Source organism: Martes martes, assembly GCF_963455335.1.
Source record: "Martes martes genome assembly, chromosome: 9".
Lineage (NCBI taxonomy): Eukaryota > Metazoa > Chordata > Mammalia > Carnivora > Mustelidae > Martes > Martes martes.
The window spans coordinates 83361172-83373753 of record NC_137896.1 but is presented as its reverse complement, the minus strand read 5'-3'; positions in this window follow the sequence as shown (position 1 = coordinate 83373753).

Genomic DNA, 12582 nt, shown 5'->3' with positions numbered 1-12582 from the left:
TTACCCAAAGAGCAGTCTCCGTGGATGGTAATAATTTATTCAATGATTCATTGTAAGCATCACAGTCGGCACAGGGCTGGTATCTTCTACTGTGAAGTTTCTCAAGCTCTCAAGCTATTTCTCAAAGAAGTATCTGTTAACAAGTTTTCATGACCAGAGACAGTCTTCCACTAACCCAGAAAGATTTCCTGAATTGATTTTTCTGATTAATTTTGATGCTTCTCAGTAGGTACAAAGGTAAAAGAACTTTCTAAAATATTCCAACTGAACATTTTTGAAAAAAAAATCATTCAACATTGGAGTGTCTCAATTTACTGATTAATTTTTTTTAAGTAATCTCTATGCCCAACGTGGGGCTTGAACTCACAACCCCAAGGTCAAGAGTCATGTGTTCTATTGACAGAGGCAGCCAGGTGCCCCACTGATTCATTCTTTTTTACCAAAGGGGTAAGAAGAAGGCAATAAATATTTTTAAAATATATTAGAGATAGGAAAAGTTAAATAAGTTGTTTCCAAACATTGGTGGTTCTCAACAGGCTATGTCTTGCCCAGTTAAATTGAAAGAAGGGCTACCTTTAGTCTCACTATAATGAATATTGATCAAGAGGACCCTCACTCTCTCCCTGCTTTTCCTCCTCCATCCCTTCCTTCCTTCCCTTTGCTATATACTAGGGAAGAGATCCCACATGAATAATCACAACTTGATTTGGAAAATTCCTAACCACTCCAATAGTTTAATGAAAGAACAGGAAACGACAGGCACTGAAATTGGGAGGCCAGGTAACAAAGAAACAGGAAATGGCAATGGGAGATGTATTGCTGTTTAAGATTTACTGAACTCATCAGCATAATATTGTTCTAAGGAAAATGATCTAAAATACATGGTATCTGCTGTGAGGGGTTAAGATCTAAATTAGACAGATGAGAAAAACTGGACAGAAAGTCACCATAAGAGAGCTTATGTCCACAGAGTGAAACATTTGAGGTCTACGCAGTTTAAAGATTCAACAAACTTAGAGTGGAATTTGGCTCGGAGGGGATAAAAACAAATGTCTTCACTCTCCTTATACAAATTTTCTTCAATACAGAATCATAGAAAGTATCTCTTGGTTTCAACAAATCCGTGTTTCCGTTCCACTCCTAAGATGAGTTCGATAAAATAAAAATTCTGTACTAATATTCGGGGCACAGAACATATCTCCGAACAATGTCTCCGAGAAGGCATGAACCTTGAGCCCTGAACCGAGGTGCTCGCTCGTTGTGAAAAGAGCGTAGCAGTTAAAACAACTGAGTTGCATGTCTTTGCTCAGGAAAGATTGGCAATTATGCCAAATTATGTCTAATAGTTTTAGAATGTGGAGAAGTGTTTATTAATGTCTGAAGGGAGGCCCTAAATCTCCTTTCCCAGTTTTGACTTTAACTCCCGTTTTGACTTTAACTGTCATTTTAAAAGATGAAAGAGCTGGCTTCATTAAGCGAAGGAGCCTTGAATTTCATTTTTTAATTTAAAACACACACGTGCCACACCTATCTCTATTTGACAAGACTAGTTATCTTTCTAAGTTTTTCGCCTCATTTGCTCATGATGTTTTATTGGATGTGAAACACGAACGTCATTCTCTGGTCCAACCCAGTTGTTCCTTTTCTGTCTTTGTTCGCTTGGACTGTTGGCCGCTGCATCGTTTTTCACTCTTGGGCTTATAATTGATATGAAATACTTATGAATTTCATTATCCATTTTAAACTTTGAATTCCTTTTCATGAACAGTATCATAAACTCTGAAAGGGCAGAGAGAAGCATAAATACATAAATCACCAAGCTAAAAAAATAGAATTCCTGCCTTTCTTGTTTGTAGTTTTTCAAATTTGCAAGTATGGATTGGATATGCTGTGGCAAGTTTGTGTGTGGGTCCCAGGAAGAAGTTTAGCAAAAGAGACCTGCCCAGTCTGGAATATAAGACAAACATAAAGTCGAACAGCCAGACAGGAGATGTCACCAGACGGTCCCCTGTCGGTTTAACTGAGCAAACACATGCAAACACCCCTGGTTTAGAGGAGGTGAGTTTGTATTAGGCTGAGGTGAACAGGAAAGTTTTAGAGCAGAACTACAGATGGGAACTGAAGCATAGGTATGATTTGCTGGGAGAAGAGACGAGGAAGGCCAAAGTCTTAAGGAAATAAAGATCCTGATGATTGTGCTAACTTCAGCACCATGAAGGGCTCTGGTGCATTCATTCAGTAACAGTCACAGCTTTCCATTGCTCCTTGAGAAACCCCTCATGGCATTTGCCTGGTTTGATCTGCTCCACCCAGAGTGGAAAAGGATACTGGAAAGTTGCACTGGGTGCTCTCTGCAACTTCTGATGGGCAAAATGTGTTCGTCTTCTGAACATGGCCTTGCAGGGAGATTTTGACCATGTCTGTGGTGCATGTGCAGTTCTGTCCAGGCTTGGTTGAGGGAAGTCATGTTAAGTCTCAGGAGCTCTGGGCTGTAGAGGAAATGTCCTCTGCCATCTGTCTACTTGGCTGTCTTGGTGTGTTTGATGTGGGTGCAGAAACTTAGTCAGTGTCCCTGAGCTCCCCTCAGCATGGGCATGGGTGTCATGGTCCACCAAAGTTTCACAAGAATGCCGGGGGCAGGGAGTGACAAAGCTCTTCCCCATCTGCATCAGAGACTCTAAACAACAGCCACAAGTGATTTGGCAGGAAACTAAGTTACAGGAGAAATACATGTTTGTGAGAAATGGAAACACTCTGGAAGCATAGGTAGTAAAAAGGACAAGTCCCTGTTATTATGTCCTCCAGTATTACTTCCTTCCTCAGAGGCAGCGATTACGAAAGCTTAGTACTTAAAGTCAAATAAAACAGAAATGGAATCATGATACATTTCTAAAAATTTAACAGTATAACTTGGCTTTCCACATCAATACATGGATAGCCACTGCATTCTTTAATTGGTTGCATAATTTTCCGTAGTTTAATTGAATGGCGATTTATTTAATGACCTTCCTACTGGGGGGTATTTACCTTGTATCCAGTCACCACCATAATGAACAATACTACAATAAACATCTTGTAATATATTTTTGCTCACCCATTCAAGCATCTGTATGTATTTTTAATTGCTGAGAATACTATATCACAGTACATAGACTTAAATGTTTTATCTTCTATGTTTCATGTCACACGGCATTAAAATGTTGATAGGGGCACTTGGGTGGCTCAGTGGGTTAAAGCCTCTGCCTTCAGCTCGGGTCATGGTCCCAGGGTCCTTGGATGGAGACCTGCATCTGGCTTTCTACTCAGCAGGGAGCCTGCTTCCTCCTCTCAATCTGCCTACCTCTCTGCCTACTTGTGATCTGTCTGTCAAATAAATAAATAAAATCTTAAAAAAAAATGTTGATAAATATTGCTAAATTGAGTCAAAAAAATGGCACCAATTTAGGTTCTCACAAAAAATTAATGGGAGGACCCATTTTCTCACATTCTTGAGAGCAGTAGGTGTGACCACTTTTTTTTTTTTTTTATTTTAGCACTCTGGTGGGAGTAAAGAACACACTTTTAGTTTAGATTATAATTCCTTAGACTGTGTATAATTTCACATGGTAATTGACTGGTAATTTATATTTCCTCTTCCATGGATTGTTAATTCATGGTCTTTATAGAGCTTTTCTACTTGGTTCTTTTCCTTATTGTCTTTAAATCTTTATTCCCTTCAATTTATTTTATATGCCCTTTCAAGACAATTTTGATCTCAGGGAGTCTGATTATTTGAATAAGAAGGCAGTTCCCAATGCATAGAGAAAGCACTGGCCCTAGGGATCCGGGAGCCTCAGGTTTTCCTCCTGTGAATGTTTTTATCTGATGGTGTGATCTAGGGTATGTCACATCACCCTCCTTTTTTTCCCCCTGAAGTTTTATTGAGGTATAAGGGACAAATAAAATTGTATATATTTAAAGTGTACAATGTGGTGACTTGAGATATGTATATGTTGTAAAATATTTACCACAATCAAGGTAATTAGCGCATGCGTCACTTCACTTAGTTACCTTTTTATGTACGTAGAGAATGTTTATGATCTACAGTCTTAGCAAATTTCAAGTATACAATGCAATATTATTAACTAAATCACCATGCTGTACATTAGTCTCAGCATTTACACCTTTTATAACTGAAAGTTTGTACCCTTGACCAGTATTTGCCCACTGCCCACATCCTCCAGCCCCGGTAACTATCATTCTACTTTCTGTTTTTATGAGTTTGACCTTTCTTATTTGTTTAGATTCCACACAAGAGACACCATACAATATTTGTCTTTCTCTGCCTGGCTTACTTTGCTTAGCCGAATACTTTCCAGGTTCATCCATATCGTGGCAAAGGGCAGAACTATCTTCTTCTTGATGGCTGAATAATATTCCATTGTATATCCATAACACATTCTCTTTATCCATTCATCTAGCTACAAACAAGTTTGCTTCCATAACTTGACTACTGTGAATAATACTGTAATGAACATGGGAATGCAGATATTTCTTTGAAATACTGATTTTATTTCCTTTGGATATAAACCCAGAATTGGGATTGCTGGATCATACGGTGGTTCTATTTTTAATTTCTTGAGGAACCTTCATGCTGTTTTCCATTAGGGCTATACCAATTTGTATTATCACTAGCAGCATAGAAGGGTTCCCTTTTTCCACATTCTCACTAACATAATCCTCTTCTAGAATTCCTATTAAAATAAAGAGGACTAAACCTGGGTAATTTATGATGTCCTATATATGAGGAAGTCCCCATTTTATTCTGTAAATGAGTATGAGAATAAATGAGCAAGTTCATTTATTCTACAAATATTCATTGGATGCTGAGTATTTTGAAGCACTATGCTAGGAGTTGGAAGTACAACAGACAATTGATATGACCCCAGCTTCATGGAGTTTAGAGTTTCTAGACAGCAGAGAGACCATTCTTAATCACATAGGTACAAAAAAACAATCGCATAGGTAAATCTATAGCTATGTATCATGAAAGGCCCTTGAAGGAAGGCAATAAGATTCTATGAAAGCTTGTAACAGAGACAAGTCTTAAGATGAGAAAAGAGTGAAGATCTGGCAATGTCTCCATGAGGAAGTAATATTGCAGATAAAACGTGAAGGAGAAGTAGTAGTTGCCTGATGGAGGGGGTGGGAAGGTAGAGTGGTCAAGCAGAGAACAGCATGTGCAGGCAAAGGAGTTGTGTTGACCAGTAGTCCTCGAAGCGGGCTGTGTGAAGTGGTCCAATGAAGTAGGTATAGGAAGGAAGTACAAGACCTTATCAGTATTTTTAATAAAAGTAAGAAATTTGCTCTCATAATATTTATTAGGTGGACTGACACAGGTGGCCTCATTCATTCATTCCCAGTTTCACGCGGTAACTGAGTATTCTAAGAATGGAAATTCCCCAAACCTCTGGGTCATAGACAATGTCCTCACTTGTTCACTAAGCACATAATGACATATTGTCGTTTATACCTGTGCCATCCTAAGTGGCAATTATAGCCAATAATATCAGTTTAAATTAACTCTCACTCAGTAGACAAGTAGCTTAAAAAAGATTACAGAAGAAAGCCATAAACTGAAGAAAATACTGTACAAATCATGCATGCACAAATGAGCAAGAAGCACACAGCAGAACTGGCCTCTCCAGCTCCCCATACCCTTCATTAGTTTGGGGTTTTTTTTTTTAAAGACTTATTTATTTATTTATTTATTTGAGAGAGAGAGATCACAAGTAGGCAGAGAGACAGGCAGAGAGAGCGGGGGAAGCAGGCTCCCCGCTGAGCAGAGAGCCAGACTTGGAGCTCAATCCCAGGACCCTGAGACCATGACCCTAGTGGAAGGCAGACGCCCAACCCACTGAGCCACCCAGGCGCCCCCAAACCCTTCATTAGTTTTACTACAAGGTAAAAGCAATGAGGATCTAAGTCAGATCCGATCAGAACTTAGCAAAACAAACAAGAAACCAAAATGATCAGGAAGGCTACTTAAAATAAGTATATATATCCACTCCGAAACTTCCCTTAAGATAATGCTGCTTTTAACACCACGGGAGAAGAAAATGCATTTTGAAAGAAATTCAGTACATGGAAGAAAACAGTTTGAAAACGGATGCTTAGAAGTACTTCCAACTTCATGTAATTTTTATTCCTCAAAAAAAATCATGCACCTGTCTCCTGCAAAATTCCTTTTAACCTCTACAGTTTAAAAACTTTAAAAACGAAAATCTTCTCATCGGTCTTAAAACCCTTCAAATAAAGCTTTAGTGGCATTTGAACATGTGTATTAATAATAATGTGCCACACCTTCTGATTTAACAGGGAAGACGAAAATCCACATGCTCGATTTCCACAAAATCTCTTTGATTATTGGAAGATGTGACAGAAAGCTAAGCAAGTTTTTAATACCAACCAAGGATATGCTTCTTCCATTCAGATTTATACATCTTTGTGAAGTAACCGTTTCAGTTTTGACAGACAATAAAGTATATTAATTTTTTTAAAATATTTTATTTATTTACTTGACAGAGAGAGATGCAGTGAGAGAGGGAACACAAGCGAGGGCAGAGGGAGAGGGAGAGGGAGAGGGAGAAGCAGGCTTCCGGCTGAGCAGGGAGCCTGATGCGGGGCTTGATCCCAGGATCCAGGGATCATGACCTGAGGCGAAGGCAGATGTTTAACAACTGAGCCACTCAGGCGCCCCAAAGTCAAATATTTTAAAACAAAACCAAGGATTTGAATGATAAAAAGACATTTTCAATAACAAACCATCCATATTAATATTTTAGGTGAGAGTGAAAAATTTTGTACTGTTAATAAAATAAAAATTACTTTAAATATTTATGTCTTCTTAGTCCATCTTTTTCTAATTTCTACTTAATGTTTTAAAATGTGTGATTCTTAATTTACAAATTAACAAGGATGATATTCTGACAGTACCTGCTTAGTTTTTTAACTGATCTAATCAGTAAAAATGATTGAAGATCACTGGTACCGGCCTCAGCATTGAGAGTTTCTGGAAGAGATGCCACTATGGGGTTCAAGGGTTCTGGAAGAGGGATTTGATCTATTTGGAAAGCATGGGGCAGCTGAATCAATTGTTCAATGATCTGTTCATGCTGTGGTGCCATTTATAGCTACATATAGATTCCTAATTCGTAATTCACTCCACGTAGGACAATGAACCAACTGTCTGATGATAGCCGATGATAATAATTTACTAATATTTGTCATTTCAGCTCTCAAGCAAGGTTCACACTCCACCAAGCAAATGGACCATTGATCAAACATTGGTTTGTTCAGGTGACAACTATATTATAGGGTCTGTTTATCTCACTGGCACTTAGGAAATTCAGTCCCTAAATGGATCCAGATGATCTAGCTGTTTCTCGTGTGTGTGTGTGTGTGTGTGTGTGTGTGTGTGTGTGTGTGTGTTGGGAGATATACCAGAGAAGCCAAGAGCCAAAGATAGCAGAAAAAAATGAGTATGAAAAAATAAATCCAGTGCCAATACTATGTATGTGTGTGTGGTGGGGCTCTTTTCTCATTCCCACCCAATGCTGGTTCCTCCTTTCTGTATAGTGTTTTCCACTACTTTCTTTTTTTTTTTTTTTTCCACTACTTTCTTAAATGATACATTCGATGGCCCTGAAAGCCACACTCTCCTGCATGTGCATGTCACACTGGGGGTTTAATCAATGTTAAAAATGGTCATGAGTTGCCTCACGTTGTTTTAATGTGTAGTCTCAGGCTGACAGAGAAAAGTCATCTTTCTAATCCAGGCTCTTTTCCACGAGGGTTAGCATCAGTCATTCACAAGGCAGTGGGAATGACTCATAAATCATTTTATTTCCTCTGTTTCACAGTTTCGTTTTGGTTCTCCTCCTTAGCCCTCTGGTTGCTAGGACTGATGACTTACTTTGGAGTTTTTGTATCATCTTTCTTGGAGATCATTGCTTTACAAATGACAATATCTCATGAAAATGATCTTGTGTCCTTTAGCTTTCAAACCGAATTGTATCCCATTACAAAGCGTTGTTTAGGGAGATTCTGGGTCATTTTTATTATGAGCTTCATAAAAGTAAGATAATGCAAAAGGAGATTTTAAGATAAGCCTTCTAGAAAATAATACTTCAATTTACAGCTAATTTACAATTGTTTCCAAGATGCTTCTTTCTCTCCCATCCCACTACTCCTACCACGGAAGCCCACCAAAAAATAACTTTGTTGTGCTTTAATTTTAAAGCTGTAAAGATGGTCTTAGACTTGCACATGAAGACAAAGAAACATCAGATTAAAATCACCTAACATGCTAGAGCAAAATTAAAGTAGAATAAGCCAAATGGGTTGTTACATTAGAAGTAACTATTTTGCCAAATAAATAGCTCATTAAAATGCCACAGAGTCAACATTAAGAGGCTAGGGCAATATCAAAAAGGTTAGATTGCGGGGCACCTGGATGGCTCAGTCGTTAAGCGTCTGCCTTCGGCTCAGGTCATACTCCAGGGTCCTGGGATCGAGCCCCGAATCAGGCTCCCTCCTCAGTGGGAAGCCTGCTTCTCCTTCTCCTACTCCCCCTGTTTGTATTCCCTCTCTCGCTGTCTCTCTATCAAATAAATAAATAAAATCTTAAAAAAAAAAAGGTTAAATTGCTGGGCTGCTAACCAATAAATATATGTAAACACACCTCACTATAAATAGGTAATTCCTCGGCAATCCTTCTTCCCCTACCCCTTAAATAAAATCTGTACACCTGCTACCAGTCTCTCCTGTTTTGTGCATAATACAATAAAGCAGAGAAACAGATGGTGCTAAGCAGTGGTTCAACCTAATAGTAATCATCATCATCATCATCATCAAAATAACAATAATAACGACAGCTAACTTGTCAAGATCAAATGCTAGGAATCATGCTAAGAACTCTGCTTTCATTAACTTATACAGACCGAGGAGCAGAATTAGGCAACTTCAGCAGCAAATGCAGCTGGTCAGTGGCGTACTGGCCACCACATCCAGGCTTTCTGACCCCAGAATCCATGTTTAATTACTATGCCGTTTTACCCATCCACATTTATTTCCTGATGAATTAATATTGAAGGAGTGACATTTACCTGTCCATAGTAGTTTCCTTGCTACGAGTGTTTGGCACTCATCAATGTTCATAACTTTTCCCTCTTGTCTTGCCCCTGTTTTATAATTACCTACTTTCCAAATCTATTTTTTCTGCTGCCGTCCACATGGTCCATATGTCTTTTTCAGCAGAGCTCTCATGCCAGTGTCTTGAGCATAGCAGAAGCTGGATTGCAAAGGTGCTGAGTGACTTGGTGAATACTTAGTTGCTTCTCAACAAAGCCATCTCAATCATATGTCAAAAGGAACACTTTGTTTTGAGCGCTCTGCTTTTTAAACTCCCATTCGCCTTCCTGATATACTTTCCACTTGCGAAAACAATTGAAACCCTCTAATCTATTATAAAAATCAGTTCTTGCATCTAACACTTTACACACACACACACACACACACACACACACACACACACACACACACACGTTTTATATTTTGCAGAAGTCGTGCTGGCAGTCTGCAGTGGGTACTGAAGTCATTGCTGGCTTCTTGCTCAGTAGTGCTCTAGGCTGACTCTGTAAAGTTCTCTCATCCTTTCCTGGGAGGGAGGCACCCCTACAGCACAGACGCTTTTCCAATTTTTCTTCAGTTTACGAAAACTCAATTTGTACCGATGATCTAACTCCATGAATATATAATACCCACTGAGTACCAGGCATTCAGGAAACGATCAGAAACTGTCAGAATTCCTTGCAGTTTTGAGTGAGTGACTGATTGAGCAGCCCTAGGTATTTCTGAGGCTCAGTATGAAAAGAAATATCCATGGATTTATGTCACCTTGTGGAGTTCCTAGTGATTAGCTCTTGGGCATTGTTTAAAAACTCTTTCAGGATAAGTGATGTTTGTAAATTGATTTGTGCAAACACATATATATAATTTATTACCTTGTCATTTGCATGATGAGTGAGTTTGTTTTCTTCTGCTGAATACTCTTCATTTCCTGAGAACCCTGAAGAACAGTATCATTCAGAGTGGGAAGACAAAACCAGCAGAGGGACTGTTGATGCATTGCTAATGCTCTTCTAGGACCCTCTGTTCCAAGCTACTATTTGAAAATATTCAACATATGAGAGACTCTCAGAACTTCGGTTTCTTCTTATTATTTGTTCCCCCAGGGGTACTTTCATGTATATGTATATGGATGAATGTGTGCGAGATTAAAATTATTGTTAGGAAGAGTCACTGTATGTATCACCATGCTTTTCTGCAGAAGTGGTAGCATATTGTACTCATGCTTCCATACCTTGCCTTTTGCATTTAACAAAGTATCTTAGAAGTGATTTCATTCTCCTCTACCACCGTGGACATTTGATGGTTATCTACCCGGTATCTAATCTTTCCTCCTTCCCTGCAGTACTCGGTACTTCCCTGCAGGTTTTCACTTACTTATCTGTGCTCTCCTACAAAGCTTCTGGGAAGCACGCCACCCAGGGCTGACTGGCCAAAACTAATCAATATTTTCCATTCTCATGGCTTATGATTTAAGCCTGAACAATCGAGATGAACTTCGGGAATCTTGCTTGGAATTCTGGGGACAGAAGCATTCTCTTCTCCCTTGGAATGGAGCAAGAAACCCTAATTATGGTTGGTAAGTCTTCCACTACTACAAGAGAACCAGGCTTCGGATGAAGCTACTATCTTTGACAGTAAGGCAGAGAGATGAGAAGAAACTGAGTCCTTTAGGATTTCCAATTTATGCGAACCAATACATCTCCTTTATTATTTAAATCAGTTTGGAATGGATTTTCTGTTACTTGCAAAATAAAGACTCTTAACTGATTCAGGTACATATAAAACTACCTCATTCTTTTTTTTTTTTTTTTTTTAAGATGTATTTATTTGAGAGAGAGAGTAAATGGGGGGGCAGAGGTAGAGGGAGAGAGAGAATCTCAAGCCGACTTTTGGCTGAGTGCAGAGCCCAACGTGGGTCTCGATCTCACAACCCTGAGATCATAACCCGAGCCAAAATCAAGAGTCAGACACTTAACTGACTGAGACACCCAGGCACCCCAAAATCTACCTCATTCTTTTTTTAAAAATAATTTTATTATTTTTTTAAAGATTTTATTTATTTATTAGAGACATGGAGAGAGAGCACAAGCAGGCAGAGCAGCAGGCAGAGGGAGAGGGAGAACCAGGCTCCCCGCTGAGCAGAGAGCCGGATGCGGGGCTCCATCCCAGGACCCTGGGATCATGACCTGAGCCAAAAGCAGAGGCTTAACCCACTGAGCCACCCAGGTGTCTCTACCTCATTTTTTTAATGGTGTTAGGAGGAACACGTTACAATATACTTAACGAACACTCAGGTTATTCCACTTCGCTTGTACTAACCAAACCATAACAAGTAACCTCACATGTATCTTTACACAAGTCTATCAGTAGGATTGTTGGAAGTCAAGCCGGAGATCTTGGGATATGTGCATAGTTAATTTGCTAGACTGTATTAGTACATACAAGGAACTACTGAAGAAGTTGCATTAGGGCATGAAATATAGAGAATAGGTATTCTCTGTATATTCTTATTAAATTACTCTTTGAAAAATATTTTATTTATTTACTTGAGAGGAAGAGAGAGATAATCAAGAGAAAGCATAAGCCTGGGGGAGGAACAGAGGGAGAGTGAGTAACAGGCTCCCTGCCACCCTGGTCTGAGCCAAAGGCAGGCACTTAACTGACTGAGCTACTTGGGAGCCCTTAAATGACTTTTAAAAAACATGTGGAATACTACATTTCTCAGAAAAAGAAAAAAATTGCCCTTAGAAGCATTAAACTGCGTATCCCTAAAGGCATCTTCAAAATAATTGATTCCAGTGCTCCATTTTACACATGAGGACACTGACTCCTGGGAAGGTCAGGGATTTGTTCGCACAGCAGTTCAGAGCAGAGAAGAAATGAGAATCCAGGTTCCAGACTTCTCACTGGTGCTTTTCCAAAAACGGAGAGACTGGAAACAGATTCCCTCAGATTGTGATAGTAGCTGTTCCCCGTAGGCAGAGGCGGGGAGTCTAAGCAGGAGCTTCCCACCATTAGCACCCAAGCCGAGCTGCAACTGGCCCTCTGTTACACAATGAGTCAAGCATATGAATCAGTCCTAAACACTGCATCCTTGCCGTGCTCCCTGCAGGGAGGGGTTCGTTCTATTTAAGGGGTAGGGAACTGAGGAACTGAGACTAGTGCCCTACCAGACTGTGCGCGCAGGCCCCAGCCCTTGGAGCAGCAAGCTGGATTGGCATCTGACATTTTCCAAGGGTCCCTTACTGAGAAGAGATGTGCGAAAGAATGCTGGGTTTTGTGATGCAAATGTAGAGAGAGGGGCCCCGGCCCACCCCTTCTTTTGATTGCACTGAAAGTCAGAGGGCTCCTCGGGTGTGTTCCCTGCGAAGGTCTACCCAGACTGCCCTGCTCCAGGAAGAAAACAATTAC